Source organism: Bombus pascuorum, chromosome 1 (assembly GCF_905332965.1).
Source record: "Bombus pascuorum chromosome 1, iyBomPasc1.1, whole genome shotgun sequence".
Classification (NCBI taxonomy): domain Eukaryota; kingdom Metazoa; phylum Arthropoda; class Insecta; order Hymenoptera; family Apidae; genus Bombus; species Bombus pascuorum.
Window position 1 is genome coordinate 29,093,163 of NC_083488.1, and position 27,717 is coordinate 29,120,879.

Here is a 27,717-nt window from a genome sequence, read left to right on the forward strand (position 1 = left end):
TTTGAAATAGGAGAAATACATTCATTTTATTTCCTATAATTAAAAAGGAGTTCGTATTTCGACTATGAAATATAAAATCGTATATGACTTGTAAACTCGACGAATTTATCGTCCACCTAATAAAATTGGACAAAATTTTATTGCACACAATTTTAAGAGACTGACCTTTTTAAATTAATCGCCTTCCTAACATGAAGATGAATATATTACCGATAAATGGAACGAAATAATTGTAAGTATTACGCTATATCATGGTTTGCACTTAAATTGTATAACTTATTCCTTTCAACCGTGAGTTATTATTACAAGATCGATTACGAATGTTACGGCATCAGGATGTTAACACGCGTCATAAATTATTGCGAATTCCGGTCGGATTACCTTAAACTATACGATAACCGGCAACGAAAAGAAGGATATACGCGGCTGGGGAAAAATGGAGTACTAAAACAGAATAATGGTGCATCCGTGAAATATTGCAAAAGCGGTTTAATGTATCATCTTCGCCGTATCAGCGCCGTTTTAACGCTGCCGGCTCAACGCTGGCAATAATAAATTTTATTCCCATTATTCCATGGTTTACCGTGTCAAAATCTTAAAATTTTGATTTTATTCATCGCGTTTTGCCACTATCGTTTTAGAATTTTACACACCCGAGTACGTGTTACCATGCCGGACAGCTTTTACCTACAATTTTCATGAAAATTACGTGACGGACAATCGTTCGAGTGAAACGAGTTGATTAAAAAAAAAAAAAAAAAAAAAAAACAAAAACAAAAGAAGAAAGAAAAACGATTTTTAATTCTAGATAACCTATTCGCTAAAAGTTTGAATGAATTATTTTATACGGTTGGTTGGTGCCGCCAAATACGCGATCTTTTTTTTTCTGTCACGCGTGAATAATTTTGACGTATAGAATATTATGAAACGACGCTATGAGCTGGACACGTTATATTAAATAAAATTACGCGAATATGGGAAATGTACGATGAAATATCGGTAGACGTATCAGCACGTACAAATATAACGCTGTACTAACTATTGGCAGACTTGTCAATGTCCAACAAATTTATATGCAACGTGCTAGCACTGTAACATAAACGAACTCGTAAATAACGAACATTATTATGTAGGAGCCTTCTTGAAATTCACGCAATTCTGCTATTGGCAAATTAATTTATTCCAATCATTTGTCATGTGCCTCGTAATTAATTCAGATTGCCATCAAACGCGTAAAAACGAAAATAGCTTCAATTTTTAAAAATCGATGCAGTTATTATTTTTTGTATCTCTTCGCATCTATCACGACAAATATCCCATATTGAAAGTTCTTTCTCAGAAAATAAACAAAAATGTAAAAATCTCGTATTCATATGTTCTGATTACTATCATAAAGGGAATTGAATATTAAACAGGCAGCAACGAGCGTATCAAGTTTCGTGAAAATAATACAATAAAATATAAATTATTAGGTTAATGCATATGCCGTTGTTTAAAATAAAACTTTCTCAGTTCCTTCGAAACATAATATATTTAATCAAAGTACTTTGCATATCATTCAACGACTAATTACTTTCATTATTTCAGGTTCGTAAGAATTATTAACCGTAGAATTGGAAATTTCTCGAAATAGTACTGCTACAGTTTCTTCATTTTACCTTAATGTAATTTATACAATTAATATACATTTGTATATTAAAACTTTGTCTAAACGGAGTAAAGAAAGTCTTTAATCTTCTTGAAATGCTAAATATATATCTGCAGAACATTCATGGCACTTATCCAAATTTAAGCGCATACAAGAAAATTACATGAATATTCTGATTATTCGCGAAGCTCAATAATGAAAAAATGATGAGAAATTCCTTCTCTTTTACGATCGATGATTAAACAGTTCAAAAGTTATATCGTATAATTCCGTAAGTTGAGAAAGTCCACTATTAATAGTATTAATTCTACTATAAAGAATGCAAAGGAACGATAATGTTACAAATGCAATTTTGAAAACTTTATTTACGAGTTCATCACCGTTACGCCATTTTCCATAAAAAGAAAAGAAAAGAAAAAATAAAAGGACGAACTTGCGGAAATAATCAAGCTAATAAAGTTAATGAAGGCAAAAATAATAGATAAGAAATAAATCGAATATCGATAATGTATCTGGATAATGAAATTGAGAAATTATCAGAAAATTAAGTTGATCAGCTTTTAAAGACCACAACTGATAGAAATGGAACAAAATTTAAAAGGCAAATTCAATCTCATAGGATAAATATTTTACACGCGCTGATGTTTTCACACGTCTAATAAAAATGATTAAGAAAGCAAATGAACGATGCAACAGAATGATTTATTCGCGTGATCAAGGATAAAAAGGAAATCTGGTTATCGATAGGCCAATAGTTTTTCGCGCCAACGGTTGACAGTTGGCCGCAGATATTCTTTGACTGGAAATAAGGGCATCTCGAAATCACGCATATTGATGTTCGTAAGTACAATGTATCTCGCGCTCTCATCCCTTGCGATATGAATAATGTATAAGCGTGACTCTTCTACTGTCAAAGTGGCGCGAACGAACTTGGAATAGTCCTGCATGCTGTCAGGTTTTCGTTTCAGATGCTTCAGACGCATGACCGATCTTATGCATCGCGTTACAACGTCCACAATACAGCGATAACTAAATGCAACTATTCTCTAGAAAAGATTGTTATATATAAAAATAAAAACATCGTTTCGAAGAGAACAATAGTTTTATGTTAAAAATGATTGCACCGATCGATATGGGGAAGAGTTTCGCGCGGTGGCGATATCGTAACCAATGGGGTTCTATCGAGGTGCGATTATTGCTAGTTTAAAACAATATGGGGAAGAGTTGAGCGAGAGAATGGTAGTTTCGAAATCTTTTTTCCAGGCCCTTTTTCGTAATTGAAAGCAATATCAGTGATCGAACGCAGTTTCAATGAATTCTGGATCTTTTTTATTCGATCCTCTGTTTTTCTTTTTTTTTTTTTTTTTTTGATTGTTTTTTCTATTTTTGCCGAGCTTCAACGAGAGTTGTATGGTTTTTGTTCTGGACCGGTTTTATCCTTTGTTTCGTGAGAAATGATGGTGTGCCCGAGGTTCACAGTCTTTTTCTATGAAAACGCCATTTACAATGTAAATCGGATAAGAATGAGAAAAGGAGATATTGTATATAGGAGCGAGATGGCTACGAGATGATCTAAGCGACAATTGCGGTAGTTGTATTATTAAAATACAAAGGTGGTTTTCCGAGGAAGGTGTACAACCAGATTTGTAGAGTTCACGAGCGATTAAAGGATTAAAGCACACTATAGAACAGGATTTCCATTGTGTATGTTAATGTTTACCGCGTGGATGAGAAATATTCAAAATAAAGATGATGAAATATCACAGATGCTGTGTGTGCTCTCTTTTCCGAGTGTACTCAAGTACTTTTCACTGAATTAAAACGATTATTTCTTATCACGTCGTATGCATTTAAGGATTGGAGTTTTTTCTTTAAATCTTCTCGGATGTAACGTCCTTTCGTTCTAAATAAAAAGCGTAATTTGCTAATTGCTATGAATGTTAGGGCAGCTAGTAAGCAGCTTAAAATTTGAAACAGGTCAATGAATAAATTCTTGCATATTCTTAAAGCTTTTCCTAATCTTCTCAACCTTAATGTTTTACTCGCATTACGTAATTTATTACACAGGTTTTTTAAACACATGTTATGCATGTTTGTTCTATCTACGTCGCATGTATTTATCTTACAATTGAGATTAATACAGACAACGTATGATTATAATACATATAATATTTCTTCCATATTTCTTTAATATTTTTATATCACTGGTTTTATTAAAATTTTGCATGCTTCATGACTCGACACAGATATCTATTATTCCCTGTATCAACTATGTTTAATATTTCTATATCATGAATTGATGAATTTATTAAAATTGTGCGTGTTTCAACATAGATATTTAATATATTCTTCTACATTAATTTATATTACTATATATTGCATTGAAATGTATATTACAAATATATTGCATTTTCGACTACACGTAATATAATATTTTTATATGAACACGTCAATAAAAATTTCGTATCTTCGATGTTTCACGTATGTAACATATATTTTTATTTTCGAATCAGAATTTCTTCCGTATATATATATTATCGTATATCTAAATTTTATATTGCAATTTACATATTTACATGCAAGAAGAAATTCGTAGACCCTTTTTTTCCCTTTTACCCTCTTTCCACCCTTCTCTTTTTTGTACACTACGAAAATCACGTAAAATCGTGTTTTTGCAACTTCAAAGGCAAAGAGTCTCGATATTGGAAAGCATAAATTGACGAGGATATAATAGAGGAAACAGAGGCGATCATGAAGAGGCAAAGTATACATATGTATACTGGTGGATGCTTTGAACCGACTGCTCGTGTTACACGAATGGTAAATAACGGAAACGTATATTTTTTCCAGCGTCGAGTAAATTGCAAACTGGAGAAGCTAGCTAAGATACAGGAGGCGTGTCCGACGAGAATCTCCACATGGCAATTTTCCTTTTTTTCTCCACGTATCCCATGCTCGCGTTTAATAATACGACTGGTATTTCTCGCCCGTTTCCCTCTGTGGACTATCTCCAAGATTGCTCGCTAGCTAGTCAGATTTTGGAGAATTATTGGAGAAACGATAAAGTCGCGCGAACTCGTAGTTCGAATTTGTGCAGAGTATTTGAGAAGGTATATTATTCCGTAAGTAATATCATGTTTATACAGTGGCTCATGGAAGTATATGGATACTAGAAATCTTTCGGCTTTTGTGAATATATCGTTCGTGTAATACGAAACATTTTGAAATTTCATTAACATTAAAATGAAAATGTACATAACAATTACAAGATATTCGGTGCAAATGTCTATATATTTTGCTGAGGATACAAAAGTATTTGAACATTCAATTATCCAGTATATTAATAAGCTTCGATATTAATGGAACCCATCTTTGATAATACTAATTATACGCTTAAGGGAAATATTCAATGCTAATTTAGTGCATGTTTCCAATAAATATCTTGTAATCGTGATATATATTTCAAATGTTACCAATATAATCGCGGTAGTCTTGTCTTATTAGAATGTTAATGCTTTAAGCTGTTTTATATGACAATAATATATGACAATATATTTACAATAACAATTTTCTACGATAATTGTTAAAATACTTTCGCGAATGATTGTACGTTTGAATCACGCTATCGCATAAATTGTATTTTACGCTGTGCTATAGTAATTAGATGTTTGAACGAACAATTTGATATAATACACATAATAGAAGAACAGTGTTAATTACGGCACAAATTTAATGGAAAATGTACAAATTATTACACAAATTCTACACTTACGAATTTCAGTTCAAACACAGTTTCCATACGTTAACACCATTTACGACTCGTGAATATGCAACATCAAAAGCAAACTCTTTATTAGATGGACAAAGGCTGTTATTTGATTCTACATCACAGAGAATGTATTAATTAAACATTCCGAATGAATGTTTTATTTCTACAATAAAATACTCGGATATAATTTTCTGACCTACTTTTGAAGCTCTGTGGAAACTAATACTTTTATACATGTTTCCATGCATGGAAATTTTTTGTACCTACATGTAATTAGGTTAGCAACTAAGTGATTGCGGAGTTGGTCATTAGATGGTATTGGCAAATTCATAAAATATCATATGGTTGGTCTGTAACAAACATAGTCTTCGAAATTGATACTAATAGCAATTTCTTGGAATTATGAATATCTCTTCGCTTCGATAGCGGTTGATCCAGATTCACCCAGATCAAAAATGAAGATTCTCATTCTCTGGAGAACAGAGGAGGTCGTAAAAATTTTATTTACATATTTATTGAGCAGACGCTGTCCCACGTTATGAATGTAAAATTCCTCATGAGTTAATAAGGAATAGCGCGAAGGAAAGTCAATACTGCAGTTAAACTGCACAATTTGATTCTATGCAGAAACTTGGCGTACACTTGGCGTGGAAGTGGTTCGAAATTAGTCTACAACTGCAAGTACTAATAATTATGGAAGTCGATATCAATTATAACGAAGAAAAGTAAAAAATGTAATATTTTTCCACCAGTAGGATTTAGTAATATATCTCTTGTACTTCGAAGCATTATAAATTTAGAATTTCAAACTTCGTTTTTAGATAATAACTACAAACTAAATTAAATTCTATCTGGTATAACCATATAACGCATTTTTTCCATTTATATGTGTTGAAGTGGTCACCGCTTCTAAGAAAACTCTACATCTGGTCTTTTAGTTTTCTCAAGCACCGAATCCATCCACAGCGTATAGACAAAAGACTGGGACGAAGGCAGACCATAAACTGTAGACAGGCGACGATGGCTTCAGGGCTTTCAGTCATAGGGTAACACTGCTAGCGTGCGGATCTGGACCAGCTCAAATTATATTCCGACTTGTATTTACACTTCTGTATTAAAATATATTTTCTACCTTACAATTTATCCACGCGTTCTTTTATTCACACATCTAATAACCTCAACAATATGCACGCTACTGTACATAAGATTTCAAAAGTACGAGATTAGTTACATATATCGTAGAAGTAAAAGGATATTCGTACGCTGATATGGTCACAGTTATAAAAGAATGTAATTCTGACAGAGTTAACTAAAAGGAATCTCACGCTGTATATTACGTAGTCGTATACGTTTCTGTTACAATTTATTCGAGGAGAGTAATTTTAACTCGACAAGCCACTGTGTATTGTTACGAGCTGTGTCATCTGTAAAACTCGAAGGACCAGCAAATTAATATTAAGTTTAAAGACAGAATTGAAGACTGCTTGAGTTATCGAAGCCGAATTGCTAGAACGTTTAACCCTTTGCACTCCTATGTCGAGTGTGACTCGACATCAGTTTTTATCTCAGGAGCTCCTTTGTCGAGTTCCACTCGACATTCTTTCAGTCCCATCTTTTTATGTGAAACGTGCGGAAGAAAATCAGGATTGCATCCTGGAAATTGTTTCAAGATATATTATACACTTAAAAATTACAAAATACAGCAATAGTGTGAATAAAACTGGTACTTAAGTGAATTTGTTGCTCCCTTTATTTATTTAAATTGTCTTATTTTTTAGTTAAAGTAAATTTCAAATAAAACACTTGAAAGCGTTAGGAGCTGCTGGTAACAAAATTGAAATAGAATTCGGAGTGCAAAGGGTTAACAGTCCGAAATCTAATTACTTTAGCGATATTAACTTTCTATTAATGAATTATAAATTTAGTCAAGTCTATTCAACTAATTAATACCTACACTGATACTATAGCATATAAAAGGTATTCCATACATTAGAAGAAATATCCTCGCCCAAAATCTACAAACACAAAAAATTGTAAGAATATGCAAGCCTTGTATTCTCTGAGATGCTGTAGAATTACTATACTTTATCGAAAATTCAAATATGGCAACCCATTACAGTGTATCGAATAAATTCATCAATAGTGTAAAGATGAAAATGTTTTGAATTTGTTATGTGCTTTTCTTGCACGCCATTAGGCTTCTGGATTTTTGACGATCTTTGTGCTCTACTCTTGTTACAATATTTATATTTATATAGATGCACAACCAATTTCAATATAAATCGCCATCTTCGCCATGCCATTCTCGATGCACCGAATCCACAGTAAACGGTAATACTCAACTCAACTACGAAGCAAACACCACGAACATTCCCGTAATAATCGTTGCTTCGATCATGGGAGTACCTCATCCCGATGACTTATATACACAACAAACACGCATTAGCAAACACGATGGTTTCCCCCGAGACCACGTCAATTCCAGGAAATCCGGCAGCACCACTTACAAAGGGACAAAACCTCATAAACGCTGGAATCGCGAACGCGGCCAACGTAACGTAGGCGGTAAACCCTCATTCTCCCATGGGTGCTTTCACCACCGACGATTCCAACGACGCACTCAATTTCTGGAGATCGCGGTCTCCTTCAGAGGAGTTGGCGAATCTTCTTTGCACAGAAACAAAAAGCTCCCAAAAGGTATACCAGAGAAGGGAGAAAAGTTTTTCTTCAACGATGACCCTTCGTCAAGGGTCAACGCTGCGCGCAAACACGACATTTCATTTGCAGTTCTTTTCAATCGATTTATACGATGAAATTGTGTCTCTTAAAATTACAAAAATTTGCTGGTTAAAATCTTCAATAATCGAACGTATCTTGTATGCTTGTTCGATGTTTGCAACCTGAATGCTAAAAGATGTTTGATGTGCATTTTAATTGAAATACCCAAGCTTTCCTTGGTACGCTTGGAATGCATATTGATTGATCGTTGTCGATAATTTAATCTTCAAATCTGCAGCATCCTGATTGTCGGATTTTCGACAAAGTTGCAGGATTTCCTCCAAATCAGAAACTTCGATAATTCGTATTTCTGTTTTATTTATTGCTTATCAGTGCTCTAATTGCCTCGTGAGCTGAATATGCCATGTATGCTAAATAATATTTACATACTATGTTTGGTACGATTGTTGTTAGTGATGTTGTTAGTATTTCGTTAATTAGTATTTAGTTGGTACGGTTTGCACGCTTCTATAGACAGTGCAAAAGGTCTGTTTTCTTTTAGGAAACTTATAGTTCTCTTACATTGTGTTCTATTACTTAGAAACGATTGTATATTATCGAGTATCTCTAAGTTGCATCTTTTGTCTTCGAATTTGGTGCCGTAGCAAAGCAAACGTTCGATGGTGTTCTTTGGTGTTGCAATATTCACAAGATACCGTGTTCTGTTTTCCGATAAAGCGAGAATCGCTGATGAAGTGAACTATCTTGAGTCTGCATGTTTCAAGATAACTCTTATCGTTATATGTGTCTTTTAAGTTACCCATGAAAATGTCAAATTCATAACACATACTCGGTTATGGAATTTCGAAAGATACTAAAATCCTAAAGAGTATACCGTCCGCTACATCGCTCAATATTTCGAGATTCCAATTTCAAAATAGCTTCTTGTTGCGATCGTCAAGACATCGCGTGCTCTTTTGTGCGTTCTGGACGTAACAAGGGGAAAGAGAAGGAACGGTGGTTTACGAGTGTTCACAGAGTATGGCAAAAATGGCTGGCATCGGTGGCCAGGGAATCTAAATAAGAGGCAACGTCCTGCAGCTATGCCACAAAGGAACAAGGGAAAAGAGCTTTCCAACCTCTTTAATCTTTCTGGCTGGTTAATTACGGGACCGGCATGTTTCCCGGCGCGCTCGTATTTTTCGACCGGCCTTTTGCTCCAAGGAACAGAAACACGCCGCAAACCGGTGCTAAATACGTCTGGGACCGGCTTCATGGATTTAATGAAATTGGCAGAGATAGAAACTGTCTAGGGAACGTTTAATGAAACCGATTGCTTCTTTCTTCTTCGTTGCTTTCTTTCTGATCGATTTCGGTGATCGATGAATTACGCGATCGTTGATGAACGTCTAATGGAGCGAGTAGCACAGACTGGCAAGAAGATAGCTATTTAAATTACGTTTATTGGAAGAAGAGGAAATCTATAGGTTTCATATTTAAAAGTTCACAAGTTTATTACTACGAATATTAACCGACTGTTAATTTATAACACGTTTATGACAAGTGCTTTTACAATCGATTCTAAGTTGACTTTTGTTGATTTGCTGGAATAACGAGAAAGTAGAGCTGCCTCTTTATTGTAGTAGCTCTACAAATTCTTCTTGGTAAAAGACTCAGAGTTGCAGAGATTTTATGTTCTTAGTTTATATTGTTAAATGGTTAATGCAAGGATAGTAATAGTCTATAGGATAGTGGGGTGGATACGTGAAAATACCATTGACAATGGTTTAATTATGAATTCAATTTGCTATTTTAATTTTCGGATCAGTCGCGTATTCTACGATATACACGAATTTTTATTTTATCTTTCATTGCTACAGAATTTGTTAAAACATTAAAATCCTTTCTATTTGTTGAAACGAGAGCGAAATTCAAATACAAAATTGAAGAACTGCAACGGGATTAAAAGAGAATTCCTCGAGTCTATTTGTTTCGAGCCGCTGTATTGGTAAAACAGTAAACTTTCATTTAATGTATCTTTCACGACGATTAATTGATAAGTGTAAGAGTATCTGAACGCTAATTTGAAAGCTTTATGGTCACGAGATTCAGGAAGAATTATCGATTATACAACGTTCTTCTTACATTTTTAATTCAGCTTTTACTTTTAGCTTTAATTACTTCACAGTTAGCCAATTTCTGGAGAAGCTCTTTTTAAAAATACTGTAATCCTCTGTTTTTAATTTGTTTCTTTTAGCACGATCAAAATCTGAATGAAATACGATAAAACTTTGAAAACATATTTAAATCCGAATGAATTTTGTAAAAACGTATAAAAAATGAATGTATAATTTCCAACTACAAAATGTTTTGCATGACTGGAATTTATCGTCAAAAAAGAAAAAAAAGAGGAACACAAAAAGAGAAGCCCTTTCGCTATAATTAATATTACGTACTTTTATAGAATATTCTTACAGAGTACACAGTTATTTAAAGAGAACGAACTGTTCCAGGTAGTCTGAACTTTGCCATCTGTTTCTCATTACAAATTTCGCTGGAATTACTAATGACACCGATCCCCGTAGCAGGAAGTCTTTTTTGGATTTTTATTATTTCTAAATATTTTAATACGTCCAAATATAAAGTTTATCGTTCAATGATTTAAACATAGATTTTGTTTTCTATTTTAAAACATCCGATACTGAACAAGATTTCTAGAAAACTAGGAATTTCATTAAAAAAATTACTACCCTATGTTTAATCGTGTAATTTCTATTTTTAACCAATTAAATATGTAAAGAAGACCATCGATATTAACCAGCAGTTTCTGCTAAAATATTAAACGCGAATCGATTCGGTACCTTCATCAATCATGAATCGACTAAAATATATCAAACATGGAATAAACGAGGAATTACGTAAATTGACATACATATCCACATGCAGAGTACGAGATATCGAATACATCAGAGGAACTTATTAAAGATGGCTGTTAATGAGGCAACGTGCACTGAAAAGACCAATAGATCTTCGCTACACGCGCGTAATTGCTCACTCGTGTCATCGCAGACATTAGAAGAAAAACGCGTCGCACGTTGCACATGTGTGTGGATACGATTTTAACTCGGAACGAACCACACGCTATCGTTAAGTGTTCTACATCCTGCCCTACGCTTATGGGAACGTGATTTTATCCCAAAACGAACCGCGTACCTTCGACAAACATGCTAACGTTACGCGTTACACGTGTGAGAACACGGTTTTGGTTCGAAACTGCCCACGCAACTTCAGCAGGTGCTCCACATCACACTTTGGATAAACGAGAACGTGATGTTAATGAAAACAAGCTATACATCTGGAACAACGACTTTACCTCATTTATTACGTCGGTTCTACGCTTCTTGTCTTGTTTTATCACAGAACACGATTACTATTTTTAAGCTACGTATACATACGCATATCGTATTGAATATTTTTAGGATTTCATACGAAGAATTATTTCTGGCGGATAATCTAATTTTAGACAAATACATAGCACCTTCGTCTCGCTTTAATCCTTTGAATATTTATCATATCATAACAAATGTAGGAGCGATCGGTGACAAGCTGCTTGCTACAAATTGCAACAGATACTTGAAATAATAAATTCACTTCATGTGATAGTTCTACATTTGAATTTTATACCTCATAACGTAACGAAGGCATCAAACAGCTGGAAAGGAATTCTTGAGATATACATTTAACTATCTGTAATAATTGAGTCAGTTAAATTCTCAAAGGTGCAAGGAATTTATTCGACTACATTTAACTATGATACTTTATCAAGCACTTGAAGAGTTAACCTTTGGCTATAACCTTCTGAACTAAAATTTCTTTTTATCTAATGTATTCAAGAGTTCAGACTTATTTACGGACACGCAAGCATAAAAATAACAGAGCTAAACAAGTCAACGATTCTGGTCAACGTGAAAGAATATTACAAAAAAAAAAAGAAAGAAAAAGAAAAGAAATGCAAAAAAGAGAAAGGAATTCATTGAGTATTCTATCTTCTATATCGCATCAACAAAAATCTCGACTTAAAATCCACCGGAAAAATAAATCCCTGGAATTCGAAACGATCTAACCATTCTCTCCATCGAACGTTTACCGCAAAACAGCAACGAACCACGGTAGCGTAATCGGAATTCAACGGAGAGTATTTAACAGTTCGAGAAATAAGCGACATCGAGCAAACCGAAAAGGAACGAGAGGAAGCGGAAAAAAGAGAAGAAAAAGAAGTTGGTGGTTCGCGAAAGCGACCGAAATAAAGAGCCAGACACTTTTTTCCGTCGGTGAAAATATTCCAGCGATGTGTCTTAACTCGTGAAACTCGCGAATACAGGATTAATTGCGGCTTTCGTTATCGCCGTTCTACTGACAAAGCCAGACGCGCGCGCACGCATACATCACGTTTACACCATACAGACTCACACATGCACACGCGTACAAACGCACACAAACGCACAAAGACCAGGTATATATTTTGCGGTGGTAAAATAAGCCAGTGTTTCGAGTCAAAGGCTGCGGTTTGCGGTTCTATGCAAAGGAAACGAACGCCCGGTTAAATACAACCACGGCTGAAACTCGCGAAAATTTCGCTAATTTTGTTTCGCCATTTTTGAATGGCTGCTTCGTTTCCGCTCGTTATTTGCGTGTTCTCGGATTTTTCCGGCTCGTTCCCTGCTGTGCCGTGCTCTTGCATTTAAACCGAATTCCCAGTTCCGAAAAATATTTGCCTCGTTTCAGCGCATTTACACGCGTTTAATAATCTTCACACCATCGAGAGGAATAATAATGGAAGGATATTTGCTAGCCTCGTTGAAATTTTCACGATATTCCATCACGTTGTTTGTAAGTGATATGCCTATGAACGGAGGAGTCGATAAGAAGTATTGTCTAAAATAATTAAACTTTTTAAACGAATTATGTTGCATTTCAAGGGACTCACCGGACGGATTTTATTTCCTAATATCTTGTATCTTCTGAGATACGAAGGAAACTGTGGATCCGTTGAATAGAAACAAGGAAAGACGCGAAGCAGTATTTTTCTGTTTACACTGTCTTTGTTTACCGTACGTTCGATAAAACCAATAGGCAACGAGTTATTTTAGATGGTATTTCTTATTGACTGATCCTGTATGATAATTTTCGTAGGTATTGAAAAATGGAGATACAAATTAATTGGTAAAATCAATGTGAATGGGGAAATTGGTATATGCTGATATGTATCTGCGGTTCAAATTAGTTTCGTTGTTTTGGAATATGAAATGCATTTCAATTCTTCGAGCTACGATATATACATAGGAATATTATTATTATATTAGGAACTGAACGAATGCTTTTATGATGTAACAACTTGTCCATTTCCATTTGAAATTAACAAACAGAATTGTCTGCAAAACGTGTCATCATTTGGCAGAATATTTTGGACGCTTGCAAGGTTAACAACTAGATGGAAATTGTAACGATGTAGTTGCAGCAGATTTATGAAATTTTTATTCCTCTCGAATATTTTTCAAAGTACATTTAATTACATCTATTTGATTTGTATTAAGTTACTTGAGAAGTTTATAATAACAGCGACACATATTAAAATTTATGACAGTTTCTGGATATTTAATCTCGAAATCGAACACTTTCAGCTTCCACTCGAATTTAAATTCCAATTGAAATTTTCCAACAAGATTTCAAGATCTCAAATGTGAATTCAAATTCATATCCTCAAATTTACATTCATATTTTCAAATTTAATATCAATCTGCTCGAACGAAAACGAATTTTAAACGGATATTATCGCTATCGAAACCCTTTTTATCAGTTATTTCATAGAGATTAAAGCATCGTTGTACAAAATTCGTATCCCGAAATTCTACATTGTACGCATTTTCGCAATTCAAACTTAGCAGATCGCATTTTCAGAAGAACAGTGAACTTTGCTCGGTTACGAGCGATAAAATATCGTTCGATATTAAACCGGATGAATCTGTCATATCTCCGTACTCGTGAGAAAGCAAACGCTCGTTGGAATGGAAGGATCGTGTAACGAGAAGCGATTCTTCGCAGGTGAAGCACGCTCATCGACCAGAAGGAAAAATCAAGGAAGACGATCAACTTGGTTGTGGGAACAGCTCGCTTTGAGTTTTAACGAGCGCCTGAGCCGCGAACGATTCCACGACAGCCAGAGGATTCCTGGGGGATCAAACTCGTCGGTGATTTTCTTCGTACGGCCGCTGTCAGCCTCGGAAAAATTTAATTCCCAGAAAATCACCCATTTTTTGCATCGTGATCAAGAAACCACGGATGTGTGCCAGGTTCGAGTACGCGTTCCAGCGCGGTGGATTGAAAGGAGCAACATGAAGGAGCGAGCGCATGTGCACGCCTCTTCGTGAAACCTTCGAAAACCCTCGACTCTTTTTCAAGCATTTACGTAGAGGAAGGAACGAGGAAGGCTGAGGTACTTCCTTTTCTTTCTGCTGCTTCGATGGCTCGAGAAGCGGTGCTACTTGTCGAGATCGAAGGTGTAATTTCTGAATACTGCTGCCAGTTTCGAAGCTTCCTTCACGTAGATTTCTGTGCCACGTAATTTCACGTTGAAGCTCGTGTACCGATGAAATAACATTTTTAGGTCTGTTACTTTGGTTTTCGATGTTCGATAAATAGGAAATACGAAATTTGCAAAAGAGTGTTAGGTTTAGTTTTAGTAGCTTTTATTTTTGTGTTCCGACATTTCATGCAGAGAAATTCTTATATAAAAAGATGAAAGAAGAAAGTATGCCTGGCGGCTTTGAGAACATCTTCGAGGAAAATAAAATCCTTATATAACTTTCTTAAATAAAAACATAAAGATTGACCTAAATAACTGATCAAAGTAAAAGTCAATTTTTTATTACTATACTTTGAAAATAAAAAAGATATTAAAATTAAAGAGAGAAAAGAATAAAAAATGACGATACCTATTAGCGATACAAGTTGAAATCTAAAAGCTTACTAACAAAATGTTCGATTCTTCTAATCTTTTCAGTAACAGATTCTATTGGAAAAAATTCGAAAGAACGACCAAAGGTGTATTCCTCTTTCCGCGTTTTTATTTTTCTACGGGAGAATAACACAGATTTTTAGGGCAATCCGCAACTACGTTCCACGCGAGCTGCACCGCGGGAATTTGATCGATCACTGCCTACGAATTTTTCGTTGACGATCGACTGCTAATTGACGGAATGCCACGAAGTGATCGAAGTTTGACGTTATTCCCTGCATAATAAAAGAACTTTCCGAAAATTCGCGTCGACTACGTGTTTGACAGCTGTCGCTAACAGTTACGGTCAACTCTAAATATAGAGAAAAAAACCGCGATAGTGTATTTTCGTTAAACTGTCGAATCTGAAAGAACCATCAGTGACTGATTTTGTTAGTCGTTCAATTGTACAAATTAATTAAATATCCGGAAGCGTAGCCGGTTGTTGCGCTATCGCGGATATCAAATATCAATCGTTTAACTACAGCCAAATAATTGCGCAGAACTAATTCTCAGATTTGAAACGAACGAAAGAGACACAGCTGGAATTTTCTTCAGACCACATTGGGTCAATATTTCTCCTCAAGCACGCGTACTCGCTCCTCGAGTACCATTTTCTATCCAACACGTCGTTCGATCATCGAGGTTCGAACAACGAGCGCGGCAAATCGCTCGATTCTCACGATGACAAACGGCGATCAGTACGTCCGCTGTCGTTACGTTGACCGATCGTTTTATTAACCTGATCTTTCACGAAGTAATAGTCATTTTTCCGTGGCCGAGAGTTGGCTCGGCTACGCGACAGCCCTCTGCCCAACGGCTCCGATCCATTATCCTTCGGTTGACAGCGCAAACAGCATCCTTGTGGTTGCCTCGGTGACAACTAATGCATTTCAAATAGGGCCATTTACGGATACCTGTGCAAACGGCGCTATCCGTGGAAACCAGAAGGAGAAGCGATGGTTCTCTCAATTAAGAAACTTGAAGACGAGGAGCGAACAGTTTCAAGATGAACGTTAAATTTTTGCGGTTTTACATTCAGATGAATTCGACAACTTACGTCGTTGCATTTTCCAGTGATTTCTTTTTTATGATGCAAAGCGTACGCTTTCGCGCTAAAGTTTAACTTAATGGAAGTACACGGTTGTATATGAACCGTTAATTGGGAAAATACGACGATACACTTGAATTATAACAATTTCTTCTAGTTAACTTTTGAGTATACTTCAATTCGAGTAAAACGTAACCGATGTGTCGATATAATGATTCAAATGGAAGCGAGTTTTGAGTTGAAAGCGTGACCTGAATGGTTCGATACGATCAATCAGGTGACTCGTTAAGATTCGAGAAGATATCTCGATTGGACTTGAAAATATTTTTAAACGACCATCGTTCTTCTAAAATTACTAACGAGTTAAATTTATCAATCTACTTTATCTCTTCGCGAGCTAATACTCGTAGGGAACTATTTCAAACATTCGATTTCTTGAAAGCTTAAAATAGTAAAAGCAATTGAGTTTCGAGCAGCCAGCAACCCAATTTATCTGTAAAATGTTCACAAATATGTTTACCTGTAAGAGATTAATTCTTCTAAGCGTTCAAATTAAAAGATATATATTATACCTTGGATATGCAAGTAGTGTAAGACATATGTGTTAAATATATAGAGAATATATGACGTGAGATGCAACTTATGTAAACAGAAGAAACTAATCAATCAATTTAACTAAAATTCTATACCACTCGCAAATTATTTCTCGCTAATGAATTAAGAATCCAGCAATTCTCTCCTTTAAAAGCACACGCTCTCTTTCGTTACAGCCTTAATGCGTTTATTTAGAGGTAGAACTCGAATTTCTCGAGGGATGGAATTTTCCTAGGGCAATCACATTTTCTTTGACGCATGCCGTGAATTCTAAAGAGATTACGAACAGACATAGGACTCGCGAGCCCGTTTCCGCGATATCGAAAGTTCAAGGGAATTGAAGAAAAGGGAAATTCGAGGCATCGATATATCTAGCTCGTTCCTCGCTATCTGTCTCTCGTTCTGCCTCTGTTGCTCTCTCCTTTTCTACGGATGAACTACTTCTGGATTAGATGGGTAAGGTGGCGACGTGAGTGACGGCAGAAGATTAACCCTTAGCGGATCTTTATTTTCTCTCTTCGACGCTAAGTTCTAAGACTGTTCTTTGAGAGTAAGCCTTCGGTGATCTGCCGAAATCTTGGCACACGTGACTCGAATGCGCCACTCCGAAGACTCTGGAAAATGTTCCGCCCGTCTTTTGCCAAAGGTCTTCCGTGTTTGAGCTTCGAACGCTCTTTGGAATAATTTAAATATCAAAAGAAATTCGAAGAACATTCTATTCTTGTACGCAAAATATTCTTATGCTGCGAGAGAAGATATAGGTTTTAAACGTTACTCCGTAAATGTAAATTTCGATAGGACCAACCTAAGAAGCCTAAGTCTAAGTCCTGAGTCCTGTACGATTGTCAGACGAGAAGTCGATATCGCGTTAAATACTGATAATGTGTCATGTACATATATCTGTGCGATAAAATTGAAAGGTGATCAATTGGAGTTAATCTGCTCGATTTCTACGAGGCTCGGTTAACGAACAAATAATTTTCCTCGTAGGCTAGAACAAATTCGACTGTGAGAAAGTTAGGACCTTCCTAACCGTGGTAAATCTCTCCTACCAATTATCGCTCTTCGTTGTTCAAACACAATCTATATTATATTTCCCAGTAGATATAGTCGAAATTTGCTATAATCCTGTCCACGCTCGCGATATTCAGGCGAATTAGATATTTCTTTTTTCACAGCTACAAATCTCTGGGCGAATTTGGCGCAGTAGTTGAAAATCCTGTTACCTGGTCGTCATTTCCATACGAACGATAATTATAGTATGCAAAGCAGCCGACGAAATGCGTTGTATCGATTCGAAATGAGTCGGAAAAATATGAAATAGCCAATATACGATACGTATATAAACCATCGGCGTAAATTGAAATGGGTTCATTTCGATAACGAGTTTTAACATTCGTTTCCGTGGGAATACACGTATTTTTCGCGGTCTGCCTCTGTACTCCGCGGAACATTGTGAAATTCGAAATCAATTTAATTCACGGGCAAACACGGCTTCGACGATCGACTAATTGCGCTCGAAACATTATTATTACACGTCGAATGGACAACGAATTCGATTGTTTCTGCTAAACAATGTGGCTTGAATTACGTCGTGACCGATTGAATCGAACGGGCAACATCTGCCAGCGGATTTACGATATCCCTACGAAACGTATTGTCGAGCGGCAACGCCATATAATTATGTAACAAGTTATACAATTCATTGCAACGTGAACGTTTTATCATTTCCTTTTCATTATGACAATCGTTAAATCTAGTCGCGCCGATGCAGTTAGTAATAAGAAAAGCTGGTGTCAGTCGCAGGTCTGAGACAATTGCGATGGCGGCAAGTAATTCTCTTTCCCTACATTTGTTCAAGATTATTACACTGTAGTATTAACGGGAGAAAATAGAAGGTTCGTGTTAACTGTACGTTATCGTGAAAATTATTTTAATAGGCTATTTCTAAGGATTAGCGAAGAACGTGCCACTGCGTATAAAACTGAATGTTCCTTTTATTCGATTTTATTTTGCGTTGATATCACCATTGGTAATTGGAAAATCTTCGACTCGATCGATTTTTCCAAGAGACGCAAGAGTTGATACGAGAATTTAAGAAACAAGCAGAGAAATAAAATCTGGAAGCGAAAAATGAAAGTGCAAACAAACGGAAGGGAGAAGCAAAAAATCCAGCCATAAATCTACTAAGAACAAAGATATACACCTAAACCAATATCTTTAGCCTCAAATACAATAAAAACGCCAACCTTGGGCAAGTAGGTCTTACTGCTTCTATTGTATTCTTGTCTGAACATATATCTAACACTATGCTCTTAACTTTCAAATGGGATGCACTTACAGTCTTTGATTTATTTACTCTAGTAATTTACCGCTTATCTCACACATCCTTTTCCCCCAGCTATGCTAAAAGCCGTATACTCAACTTTTCGATTATTTTAAAGAATGCAACGTTAATTATGATATAACATTTACAGAGATAAGAAATAGATATTACTTGCTTCGGTGATTGTATGTTGAAAATTAAAGTAATGATCGAATTATTGCGATTTGTAACATTAGATTTACTAAGAGGCTGAGAAATTATAGGTTGTATCACTGTCATATAGCTTGTGGAGTAGCATATACATATATGAATCTCTGTTTATAATTCTGATCACTGTAACTTGAAAGTTTTCATTCCTCTGAAACAGATGAGAATTTTTCGAAAAAATGGAGAGAATTTAATTTTCATAAAAGATTGATCACTTGAAAAAAATTTTCGCCCAGATTTATAGATTTTATTTTTATTTAAACCGTAGATCGATATTCTTCGTTGTTTGACTAATTGCAACATCAATATCACATTTGTGTTTTGTATAGAAGAGAACAAAAATTGTTATTCTATATTCATTTATTTCTTCTATTTATTGATACGTTCGAGTTTATCTATCTACTCCCAGTTACTATTAGAATACATACACACACGTATAGAGAATTCTATTAAAATGTACGTATATTAGGAAAATTCATTTAGATAAATTATTAGTCAAACACAGCGTGTGTTTCGAAATAATCACAATCTAAATAAAGAAACTGGACTCTGAACAGTAATACGTGCATACAATATTTGCGCTCGTGGATCTCAATGACCTTTCGATATTGATGTTTGCTGAACTTGTTATTATTTAATTAATTCCATTTGCGTCACTGAATGCAATAATAATTCACCAGATCAAAACAGTGATACTCTGTCAATGATTTCCAGGTCATTATTTCAGTATTAACAAGCACATAAAAAATGTAAATACAGCTTTTAGAAATCATTTAAAAATTACGTAAAAAGCACATCAAGTTTGAAAATTTTAATCGAAAAGTGATTTCAATAACGAAAATAAATGTATGTATTATAAATTATAACTTGCAAAATATTCTACAAATTTACTTTGCCTCAAATTTTGTTTCTCGTTAGGACTAAAATATACAGTACGTATTGCAAGCAACAAATCGTTCAAACAATTAAATAGGTTTATAGTCAGCGATATTTAAAAATGAGTTCTTTACTAGCAACAAAGTTCTATAAAATCTTAAATATAATATTACGAGGTGGGTTTTTAAACTGGGAAGAAGATATATAAAAGTTTGTTGAAATTTTGGAAATTAAATAAAATAATTTAAAATTCGTATACGCAGAATTTGTACGTAGCCTCGATTTCTGAATAATTTCATCAAGTAAACGTTCAACGAATTAAAACCAAGTAAATGTCAAGGAGTCGCTCCCAAAAATAAGTATCTCTGTATTCTTGCACAATTCAATTCTTCGATAGCAATTCAATAATAACAATTCGACAATCCCCCAACTATTTAAATTAACAAATTCTACTATACTTTACGAGTACGTTATCCGTCCGATTACCGAAAACGGTACTTCGTCATTCGTAATTTCAGTCGAACCGATCAGACAACATCGATTTAGTCCGCGATGCTTCTGATCGAACGTCGTCGCCAGTTAACCCAACCAAGATTTACAACTTGCCGGATCTCATTAAATCGAGATACGCACCACGGAACAACCGTATCGTCTTAAGTCGTCTGCGATCGATTCTCGAGCCGACGGATCCATCAGGGAAATCAGATATTTCCTCGACGAGCGTATCTCTGATTCGGAAGTATATAACGTCGGCCCAGGCGCCGATGAACTTCGATGAGAACACGCGCGACAGGTTTCAATATGCCGGAAGGGAGCTCATTAAATGGCTTGCCTTCCGAGAATGCCACGGGTCAATGGGCAATCAGCGAGATACTAGTCACGCACGATTTGCGAGCGATCCGTTAATTATCACGAACGTTCTAATGCAATCGACTCTCTATGTTGTTGGCTGGATCAAAATGATGATATTGAGAGGATGTTCGACGTCGTAGGCATTTATCCGCCAGAGAATAAGAATTCCTCCGTGAAAGATACAGAGTGAGCGAGATTTAGAGTTAGGAAATGCGGTTCGTGTTAAAGAAAAATTTATTCAGATTTCGTAAATTGAACGAAGTGATTTGAAATTTGCATAGGGAATAATTAACGTAAAGTCAGCTAGATTAAGATTAAATTACGATTACTTTCTACTGAATCGACATTTTTCACTGCTAATATCGACTCACACCTTCGTAATGTGTTAGAACGACTGTCAACGACATTCATTTTGCATTTTAGACAAGCAGTTCGTAGTTCACGTATTTAACTCTTTCAGATAGTCTATAATCTATAACGTGTTCCGTTTGATAAGATTAAAATTCGTGGATCTACCAGAATTCAAAATTCTACTATAATCGATCGCCAAACGCTTTGGTCCAAGTTCAAGCAAAGCTCGAACGTCCCATGGCTGTTTGTTCAAGGTTGAATAACGCTGATCACTCCGCGACTAATGCTGCGTATTTGCTCAGCAGCCGACCTCGTATTACGCTACTTCCGATGGCCTGTAATCCATTTATTCAGTGTTATTAAGTGCGCACGTGTCGGCCAACGGATTCATTACACACGCGTCCTCGTAATTTTCACGCGTTAATTTCCATCGTGCGACCATGTATACGTATATGTTCGCGATACCTTTCCACCTTTGATATCCTTCCTCAGTCCTTGTAAATCGTACATCGTTCTTACAAGATTGTTAATTTTCTCGATGGAACTGCACGGCGTTTAACGCGCACAGGTGTGACATTATTTCAATCGAGCAACGCGTGAATTGATCTTATAGCTTTATGTATGTTTGTTATAAACTGATACGATTGTGCATGGTTGTACTTTGGCATAGTACATTGGTTAAGAATTACAATTTTAGAGAAATAGAGAAAAATTATTAAATTAGATTTTATTATTAAATTTCTCAAAGATTCAAATTTTTTGAGTATTTTGCTTTGATGATACGAAAGCACGAAGATGAATTTTAATTTTTACGCCAACTACTGATTTCTTCCCTCCTTTTTTTTAATAATTGGCGTAACATTTATGAAAGTATAATGCCAGTTAAGATATCTTAAATAATGAATTTTTCTTCCTAGTTGCGTTCATTTCCATATTCATAAGTCCGTCAGACTGCGACAATGCAGGTGAGCCCATAAATCAATTCCTTCTAGTATGTTAACCTTCACCTCCTGCAATAGACATTGCTCTTTTCGAAACAATGACTTACTCGTTGTACAAGGTTTTCACTGACATAGTTGCCTCGTCTACCTCAAAAAAAAAAAAAAAAAAAAAAAAGAAATTGATCCATCACAGCACCTCACGCTGGTTATACACAGACATTACGCTCGACGAGAAATGGGACGACGAAGATCGTAAACTCGTGTCATTAATCCTCAGGGATATTATTATAAGATCAAGGATGACCAACCAGAGCTTACCCTCGCGATCAAGTACATTTAAAGGTTATGGTAAATCGTTCGGTTTATTGACGAGCACTGACGATCTAGGTCATAGAAAACTCATGTGACGCATCGAGCTACTGACATTCGAGTCTATTTTCATGTGCGCATTTACGGAAGGTAAGTTGTCGAGATCGTGTCATTGATCGTCAAAATCTCTTAAAGTTCACTGCCAGGCAATTTAACAAACAACGACTTATGCGTCTCTGTGAATAAAATGAAGCTAATAAATGAAATTGTGATGGGATACTTGGAAAAGCAGGGTTATAAGAGCTGTGTGCCTGTCTACGAGATTGAGTGCTAACTATTAGAAAGTAAAGTGTATACGTATGCACTTGTAAGGGGTTAAGTCCTCTTGGAGACAGACAGTGCGTAGTGAATGAGAGTTGAGAAAAAGTTTAGAACGAGAGTACAGAGCAAGAATTCTTAACGAGGATTCAAAGAGGACGCTGGAAACTAGAGTTCAGTGAACCTACTTTATTTAATGTCACTGTTTCCGACACATCGAATGCCATTTCGCATAATCATGTAAAAACCAAAACTTATTAAATGTATCAGCGGGATAAACTTGTTCAAGTTCATACCACTTTAACGAATGACGATACATTTTTCGAAAAATAAGCTGATGCGAGTGCTTAATTTTTTCGAGACCGAATTTCTTTTAATCTGAGAAAAATTGTCTTTTTTTTCAATTTAAAAAGTTTTACCAAAAAACAAGTATATTATTAACTTTGGATATTACACGCTTTTTAAGACATATAAATGTGAAATACAAAATCATAGGTTTTATAATTCGGCGATTTCACATTACGAGTTTCCCTGTTATCGACAATATACGTGAAAATCGACGCGGAAACGGCGTCTAAAGTTCGAGTGTGCCCTGTTATCTCTGCTATCGTCCGAGGCTTCAAATTTTCTCTAAGAATCCTTTGACTCTTTCAGTGCGACTATCCATCGGTGACGAGTTCGCTCCAAGTACGTTCCAGTCTTGAAAAACGAGAAGATGCACGGAAATGAAGTTTTTAATACAAACGGCATACAGCTGCAGTCAATTGGTATTCACTGCACGTAACGGGAGTTAGATTTATTGTAATTGGAAAAACGAAATTGTTGAAAATAACAACGTGAGTTGGCGCACGCCATCCATATGCAGATGCGCTAGTTGCAATAAATAGTAACTAAAAGATAGTTGTGGATATAATCGACGGATTTAATAAATAGGTTTAAGATATTCTTTTGTTTTCATCCCTAGTGCATGTAAGAAAGTGCAATAAAGGTTTTTCGGTTCAGAACGGTGTGATAGATTTATCCAAAGAATAAACTAATGTCTATCGTGATCCTACCTCTAAATACAGAAATAACAACAAAAATTTCTATAAATTTGTAAATTCCAGCGACGATGTAATCGACTGCAGTGATTCAAGAATATACAGACATAGAAACATTGAGAGGAAATAACGAATATATCTATAAAAAGTAGGAAATTGAGTGAAACGTTGGACAGTTGGAGTTCGTTAGTATTAAACGAAATCAAATCGAGTTAAACCAAACTTTTTCTTTGGTTTCTCGTGTACGGAGTAGACTAATACAAAGTTTGTAGAACGTTCGGAAGTCGCTTCACAGATTGTAAAAGTCAATTTGTGCATGTTGTGCCTGCGGTTCTACGTTTATGTACTGATAGGGGAACAAGTTTTTACAATCCCCAAGTAACTGATATCTTTTTAATCTGACGTGATACTTCTGGCTTCTTGAAATTAATATCATGCGTGGTTCTCATACGTTACCACTTTTTGGGAAAATACTTCGTTTTGCTACGGGTATACTTTCATTATGAAAAGTTATGAAAAATGTAAATATGGAAAAAAGAAATAGATTAACTGCGGTTATTTCTCTTAACGAGTTCCATATTAATTCTTTGTATATTTTTTACCGTAATCACGATTCATTTTTTCCTCTTTGCTTTTAATGTTTTAAATCTCATTTAAAAACGCACCGTTCCCTATTCTCCTTTTACGTCATAATATACTTCCTATAAATGGCTTTTACTTTAATTTTTTTTTTTAATTTTTATCCATTCATACCATTATTTCTCTTTTTAATTATTCCGAACTTTTATCCTTTCAATGCATAGTAAATTATGCTACGTGCCTTCCCTTATCCTGACTTTCGCATACGTTTACAGAAACTATTCAATTACGGGCAGGCAAAACTATCGGTTCATCTGTTTCGCACTATTTTTCCATTCGCAACCTCTCAAAATCTTCTTCCTGCACTAAGTTCGTTAATTATAATATTCTCATATTTACATTATCCACCAATAATCGTCTGTAACGTTAGTTAATTATCCCGATATACTCATTCCTTAGAATTAACAATTACACGACAAGAAACTATACGAATGCTGTTTTTTACAATAATTAATTATTAATATTAAGTTGAAAATTATAATTCACAGTAAAAAATGGAAATACATTTTGCTGTTGTAAAAAGGTCTGCGAAAATAAAGGAAAATGTACAAAAGTTTATCTCCATTCTATCAATTATCGTTCATATTCGAGACTATTTCTTTGAATTTTATACTACAGATTTTCTTCAAATATTAAAAGTCCTTATATTCATCGAAACGAGAGGGAGATTAGGAGACAAAAACTCGACGACTGCAGTGAAGTTAAATTCGCAAATATTAATTTTTCCCAGTAGTAGATTTACTATGAAATTGTGAAATTGTATTTCTAAATATCTTAAATTCTTAAAATCTGAAAATTTCTCCATTATTAGAAAAATACATAATTTCAAATAATCGGAGGATCATCTTCTCTACCGATAATTTTCGTCTTTATACCCATCTCTTGCGACCATATATTTTTTTAAATTACCTACTATCTTAAAGTCACCAAATCTTTTTCATAATATCGTACGAGTAATATCATTTTACCAACTCCATAGAATTTTCTGCTTTCATCTGTTTAATTAATATAACGGGATCATGGTATCGTTCATCCGTTTAACCACCTACGTGATTTCAGCAACATATGTGTAGAACTACAAAATAAAAGATTGAGAAAACTATTTGTTCCATCCAAAGGTTAGGACTTTTTCCTAAGAAGTTAGAAAAGTCGCGTTATCGAGGCTAGAGACTCGGATGTGTACGGTGCGGATACAGCGTAAAGGATACAGGACGCGAATTAATTGGTGGATGGACGCAGTTGCTGTCGCGAAATTGAAAAAATTCCGCGAAGATTTTGAAACACCGATATTACCTGCGAAAGCAGGATGGCTGAGAAAAAATGTGCACGGTGAAGGGGAAGGGGGGTAGAAACTCGGGCAAACTAAAATTGCCCTGCTTGTCGTTCGAACATTTAGCGAATTGTCCGCGATAAGTAGAACCGACTTATCCTATCTGCGTTGAAACTTTGAAACTTAAAACTGTAGAGAGTCGAAGAGGCGAAAGAAGCAAATAAAATGAACGTATCGTGAATTAATCAATTACTCCATTTTAGAATATTTATTTATTTATACCTCGTACAATATCTATATCTTCTACCTGAAATCTCGTCTCTTCGATCTTTCCTCTGACAGCATTCGCAACTTTCCTCTTTTCCTCCTTCCAAGATCTCTTTGCATAATCGTTCCATGCTTTAACATGTTTCATCCCTCGTAAATCCTCTCTCGTTCGTTATAAATTTCCACTGAATTTTGAGGTATTCGTCCGCTATTTTATCCTTCTTGAGTTCAGTTATATTGGCATTTCTCTAAATCATGCCAATCGTCCGAAGATCGCCGATAGAAGAATTCCTAGAGTCTACTCGTAAACATCGTTCCAACACCAAGTCGCGAAAGAAGGGAAAAAAGAGAGAAAAGAAGGGTACAAGAAAAGATGTAACAGGCACAGGGGAGAAAAAGTGGATGTCATCTCACCGATACTTAACATCGTTACTCTGCCCCTGAAGCGTTTTTCGTGGCTCGTTATCACGCTGGGAACCTTCTCCTCGCGCAAATGACTGTCTATCCTGGTTCGTCCTGGCGTTGTTCGAGGATACGACATCCGTAACGGACGTAACGTGTGATCGATCATTATTGGACCCTCTCATCCTTCTACTCCTACCACTGCACTGTAAGCCTCTCTCGTACACCCGTCAATCCCTTTATAAACACGACCCGCTTCTATTCCTGCTCCCTTGTTTCGCACGTCATCAACAAAGACTATCGTTGCATCATGCCACTCCATTTTCCATAATGCTTATTGTTTCGCAGTACTCTCACTATCTTCCTTTTTGTCCTCTCTTCCTACCTGTGTTCCTTCTATTTTCTCTTCGGTTTTAGAAATAACAAGTGGAAATAATACTTGTAGTTTTCCGATCATAAATCGAGGCGGGTAATCGAAGCTATCGATGGCTGGCAGGAGTGGCCTTCGATCATTTTTCATTCCACCATATGTTTCCTCTTGCCACCAATTCTCTCCATTGTTTTCGCTAAGTGGCACGTAATTTGACGTTCGATAGGTTAATAGTATGTTTAACGTCAATTAATGTTCGAATAGGATTGGATGACGGAGAGGATCGATCGGACCGGGGCGAATTTAATATATAAAAACTGCGCCATGCGAAAACTTTAATCTTCGTAACATGTGAAAACATATAAAACATCGAAAGTAAGGTATTTCTTGTAACACTAGAAAAATTTTCAAAATTTAACGATCCAATTCACACACACATACACAGAGTTGTGAAGTGCTATTAGAAACCGACCTATTCGAGTGTCATTAAAGAATGAAGCTACAAAAAATTGAAAGAGGCAGAAATAAATCTGGGAAACACTAAGCGTTTAGTAAAAAATATTTACCTCAGATAAGTAAAACGAATCTTTAATTCTTTTCAGCTAGAAGCTATGCTCATAATAATCAGCATAAACGTCTGTAATTTAGTTATTACAACGTAGTGATTAAAATTTGCATAATCATTTACATGGATAGCTAAAAGCATGTACTTTCT

The 27,717-nt window shown here is 35.6% G+C and overlaps 1 protein-coding gene and 1 non-coding gene across 5 annotated transcripts in view; one reads left to right on the plus strand and one right to left on the minus strand.

The window, feature by feature from the left end:
• LOC132915996 (lachesin-like) overlaps positions 1-27,717 on the minus strand; it is a 480,024-nt gene that overhangs the window by 341,717 nt on the left and 110,590 nt on the right. The window lies entirely within an intron of this gene.
• LOC132916141 (U4 spliceosomal RNA) lies at positions 2,790-2,936 on the plus strand. Its single transcript, XR_009660024.1, has one exon. It is a non-coding gene; the product is annotated as a U4 spliceosomal RNA (small nuclear RNA).